This window comes from Brachycentrus maculatus, unplaced genomic scaffold (assembly GCF_059751285.1).
Source record: "Brachycentrus maculatus isolate JH-2025_06_01 unplaced genomic scaffold, ASM5975128v1 h1tg000209l, whole genome shotgun sequence".
In the NCBI taxonomy this organism is placed as follows: Eukaryota; Metazoa; Arthropoda; class Insecta; order Trichoptera; family Brachycentridae; genus Brachycentrus; species Brachycentrus maculatus.
This window is the reverse complement of record NW_028280960.1, coordinates 60,109-66,197: the sequence shown is the minus strand read 5'-3', so window position 1 is coordinate 66,197 and position 6,089 is coordinate 60,109.

Sequence of the window (6,089 nt, the reverse complement as noted above, 5' to 3'; positions counted from 1 at the left end):
GAAGATATGTATAATGTGTTTTTAATGGTGGAAATTTGCTATAAAATTCGATATATGGCAAAGAAAAGTGGATATTCGTTTCCCAAAATCTATTTGCGAGATACAGATCTTTACGAGTAGGTGAAGTGCGCCAGACTCGTATCTGTATATGTGCACAGTGTAAGGTTACTGGGGGTAGTGGCATGTTGTACGTAGGAACTGGCTGAACGTCAGCTGTACCACTGTATATTGGGTAGCTACAGTAAAGGGAAACTTCGCTGAATAATACTAACCCAATTCACAAAAGGATTTAATGTAGTGGATAAAGTGAGACTATATTTTGTGTTCCATAAAGTAATGGAATAGGGTTTGTTTACCATACATGTACATTGGCCGTGTGATTCGTAAAATTAGCTCTAGTTTATACGTCTTTTGAATTCTATTGATACGAATCCTAACATTCCGTCGCTATGCAACACCTCATTTGTTCAAAATCTTAAATCTTCTAAAGTTATTCACCGATAGCATTTTAATTATAATACAACGTAACACGTAATTTGTTTTTACCTAACTAACCATCACTACGCTTACTTGCAGGGGTATGCGGAGAGAATAGAACGCCACACCATTCCGCCTTCGAAAACATTTCTAGCCTTTTCTATATTCGTGTATCTCTTCCTGACCTGATATAATAATGAAATACTTCCAGTGACAATCAAAAATTATTTATTTTTATAACAATGTTTTCAACAGCAATGGCCGCGCCATTTGTTAAACGCAACAGCAACACACTCAATACTAAACATTGCTAATGGCGGACAGCGTGTTTCTTGACAGCTCCTAAAATATTGTATACCCACAAGCATCGTGAATTTCAACTACGAGCCCACTCTTTAGGGTGAGATCTCGAGCGTACAAATTCAGAAAGCGACCGGCTGTACGAGAAGCCAGACGTGTCTGCGCAGATTTTTTTTAGATTACATTTTAGAATTTTATATTTTAGAATATATGTATTAAAAAAATGTTGTTTTTTTTTAAAGATAAATATTTGTGTTTTTATTATTTACACAAATATTTCAATTTCATACTGTGTATTTCTGTGAGTCTAAGCGGCTAATTATTAGAAATAGGTAACAAATTGTGGTAGAGTGGGTACGAACCGAGAAACTGTGACTCAAGAGTCCGCGACACTAACCATGGGACCACAAACCGATTCATTTTATTTAACTCCTTACCTTTCAATAACTCTTTTCTTTTCGAAACCATATATTTATTTCGAATAAAAAATTATTTTTTCAATATAAAAACGGTGATTTAAGAGAAAGAAAAACTGTTACCTGGGTTTTCAAAAAATAAGTTGCGGACTATTGATTACTGGGTCTTAACGAGGACCTACAATATAAAGCTAATTTATTGTAGTAAGAGGAGTATGCTCGTACGTGGATTTAGGCGCCAATTTAAATCTTCAAACGTCAACATCTAAATGTGAAGTTTCTGCTGATTTGTGAAATTGTTATTGATTTAACTAATACTCCTCCGTGAGTTATTCGGTCCGCGGTCTGTAGTGGGCGCGGGGGCGCGGGTGGATGGCGTAAGGGGGAGGGGGAGGGGGAGGTGGAGGGCAGAAAGAAAACAAATTATTATATTCCTGAACAAAACCTGTCCCGCGTAATGCTGCTTCGAATTAGGTGACGACATAACGAATAGTCCCCGTGCTACGGGACAAAGGAGGGATATCTGTTTCTAATATCGCGCCACTCCGCCCCTCGCCCCCCGCCCCCGTCCCCGCCCCCGTCCCCGCCCCCCCTGGCGCTCGGGACACAATCTCCCATCTCCTCATCTACTGCACAGAGGGAGCGCCAATACCTGCGAGAAGGTTGGCAAATACAAATACACACTTCGAAACATGACTATAAATTCCTGAAATACCTTTTTTGCCTTCCCTATGCGTTACGGCTCGTGTCTGACGTTGCGACTTAATATGCGTTAACTACGTAAACTACTATACGAGTACGATGTCGGAGAGCATTCTGGTCATTTATTAATAAAAGCCATGCATAAAGTTTATAAATAGCTCGATCTGTTCAGTAACACCCGATACGCGGAATACTTTCGATACCGACGTACGGCGTCCAGTATTGAGTATTTGGCGCAGTGACTCGCGTTACAAAGAAACGGTAGATATCCCAGTACACGTACTTTTATCTCGAGTCGAGAGAATCCTCCCTCGACCGGAAATATTTCACCGATAGATCTCGTATTCTGTTCGAGGAGTGACAAATGCCCATCTAGATTTCTAGATCTTCGAGGCATATGAAACAGACAAACATATTGTTAAGAAATGTAAAGTTTGGCATTTAAACTCTTCAATAATAATAATTAATGCGTGTTTTATTAGTTATCGAAATTTCTATCACGTTGACCAACAAAAGGGTCTAGAGGGGGTGGGGGGGGGAGATGGCATTGGATTCGGGTGGTTGTGTTTTGTATTGTTTGTTTTGCATAAGTCGAAGGTAATTATTTCATAATTTCCACATGTTGGGCACACGACAATAAATATTTTTCCTATTTTTCAAAATTGTATATTTGTACGATTTTTATGTTCTATTATGTGAACTTTCCTTTCCGAAGTATAAAGCTAAGCATGTTATGATACCGTGTTGTACATAAGGTTCGGGGTTAGATTTTTAGTAAAGGAAAAATTAATTACAGTTATGGCAGAGTTTTTTTTTCTTCTAATGTGTCATCATAATGCATTCAATTAAACATCTAATTTTTTTATAATTGTTTCCAAATTTTCATTAACTTAATTCAAAATAGTACCATTATTCCGAATAAAAGATTTTTAAACGAAATACTGACGTTGATAAAAGTGCGGGTATACAATCCCGAGTATGATAGCCATGCCTCCTATTCGGGAGAATTCCTTTCGTGAAAGAATTTGTCACATATGATTCCTCCTCGACAACCCAATATCTAAGATGTAGCGCGGAAATGATCACCTTGTTGCGGCGCGGCATGTATCGCTCAATTTTGGGTGCTTTGCCAATAAATAAAAATATATCATCTTGCCCTCGTACGGTTAACGTCTAATTCTTTATGATCCCTGCTCATTGGATGGGGATAAGGATAGGAAAACAACGAAATAAGCGCGCATTATCTCCACACATTCTATGTGTAAATGGACTTATTCTATTTATGTTTTTTCTAATTAATTCCAATGACAAATTGGTGTAAATGTAGATATTTTGTCTGATTTTCTGCGCTCACCACATCCCGCATCGGCTGACCGAACATCGGGCCGGCCATGGAAGCGAATAGTGGTGCGGCGGTGCGCTGAGTCGGAATATGTAGGTATCTCCACAGAATAACGATATCGTGAAATGTACCTATTGTTGTTCAGTACCGAGAGAACGGTTCCGCGGATAGAGGAGAGCAGGTAACCGGAAGTAGGTACTCCTTGTACGGCGACCCAGGGTAGGGCAAAGGGAGGCACTAATAACTAACTCCAAATACAATAAACGTGCCTTCTCTACCTCGTTATAAGCAATAAGGGCGCGTTTCGCGTACCAAATAACCGTTAAGGGTATGGAACGGAGTATTTTGTGCCTTTAACATCAATTTTATCGCTTCTATTTGCTCGCATTGATTTTACACGGTTTTACGTTGAGCAACGCATTTTCCTGTAATAATGTTCAACACACCAATGCCTTATCATACCGCGTGTCTTCAGACTAAATGATAAATTGCGTTCCGTAATCCAGTTTTATCTATAATATAGCAGAGCGTAATCGTGGAAACATTTTATATACTTATATATATAATATCAATCAAATTTAATTCTTGAATTTTAGGCGCTAAGGAACCTGTGAGTCAATTATTTAGTGATCCATACTAGACTTTAGGGTTAGGTGTAATGCCTCAAAGTATGTAGATATGCGTTTAATATGTGCATAAGAGTAAACAATATGCAATTGTTATTTTTATTCATAAATTGTAAATATATATAAATATAAATTAATAATTAATATATATAAATTGTAAATATATATACACATATATAATAGCTGGAATAATAATTTTATTTATCAATTTATGTTATTAGTAATTTGGTATAAAAAAACAGATTCGATTCAAAATGAGCAAGAAATTATGGTTTACATTACAAGAAGAGATATTTAGTTGTCTGTGTGTATTATTTGTTTCCCAAATAAGTCACCCACCAGAATTATAATAATGTTTTCAGGATTAAGTGAAACAAGTGGTGCTCAAAAAGATTTCCGTGTATAAATTGTAAGGAGGTGGGCACTATCTCCTGATTAATATACGGAGACAGAAGAAAATTTATTTGCCGAGCGAATTTTATGTCCTTTTAAAATTAAAAAAATGGGCCTCGTTAAATGACTCTATTCTGTTGGAATCTAAATAACTGTTGAGATCGTCGGCCGGTGAATTTATTAAATGTCCTGAAAATGTCCTCTCAACTGAAATATTAAACTCTCGCGATACTTCTAGATTCGATTTTACTTCGTTTTTTTGGACAGCAAGAAAACAGGTGATTAAAATATGGCTATTGAAAAGAAAATCCACTTGAAATGATTTATTGGGAGATAACTCAAATCAATTTTTTTACTTGACTAATGTTTGTTCAATCCTTATATTATTTAGGGTGATTAATTTCGTTTAATAAACAGGTTTGAAATAAAGATATTTTATTATTTTCTTCTAAATGAATATTTCCAAATGAATGCTTCATGCACAAAGTTGGAAGGGGAAAATACGGTAACTCCATTTAAGTCAGTTGAATTCAGATTTGTCCCTCGGTTTTGCCTTTTAATATTTTAAGGAAAAATATAGATTAGTTGAGGTATTTGAACTAATCTTTCTTTATATATAAATATTTGTGTGTTTAAAACGAACAATCAAGATACTGAATTTAACGTTTCATTTTTGATGAGACTACCTACATTGAGATGATACTACCAAAATTATGTCAAAAAACTGAATTTGATGTAAAGTATTTTCAGCTATTGAGTTAAAGGTCGGAAAATACATCATAAATATAAAGAAATATTGTTTTTTTTTTCATGAAAATATGATTACTATTGGCATGATTGCTTTTCTCTTTCTGTCAATCATAACTAGAAAGAAATCTGTTTTGTTGTAGAGTTGTCAGAACCAAATGAAGGCCGAACGTATTATGTATCGATATTCATACAAGGTGACGACTCATTTCTGTAGGATGTAAGTAGAAGTACAAGGTAGCACAATGGCAGCGCGAGAGGATGGTAGGCAGTGGGTAAAGTTAGGATTGATACGACGTTTTATTTCTTTTGATTAGTTTGTCGACTGACACGTAATACAAACCTACCCTTTTTAGTTTTACGTCTTTTATGATATTAAATATGTTTATGCAATTTCCATTTCATTTTAGAACCTAACTCACCTCATTAATTTAATCGGTAGAGTCACCGGATGTAATTCATAGGTTATCACACATTACTTCTGATTTACATTTATTCTCGCTGTGTTTTATACAGGGATGCATATTTAAAATCTGTATCCGAATATTAGGAAATGCCACGATTCAAGTGTGCAGTGTACATGTACGTACGATATGTAGACAGATAAGTAACGTTAATGATTATATAATATATGTATTATTAACGAAGATTCCCCGTTGTCTGCGACCTCCCCACGACGCGAAGCGAAGTGCGGGGGAGGCGGATGGGACGTGCTAGCTCGAGGGTGTAGGTTCGACCTACTACATATACTTATAGCAGGATAGTATAACAGGAGGTATAAATCAGATCTACACAAAAGTCGAACAGCCATTGATTTGCTGCCAGCGCCGATCTCAGATCCCGAAGATTCATTAGTTATTACGTTTGTTGGCCTAATACTATGTATTACTTCTCAACGATAAAGACTTAATAAGGAGTGTGTAGGTACATACATACATTGATAGGTATAATCGTACGTAGATTTGGTAGCTACTTCAGACAATACTTCTGAACGTTTCGGTATATAAATCGCACTTGAGTAAGATTATAATAAAAGACAGGGTAATTTTTTTATCGGTTTACCTTATAAATGTATGTAGTACTATT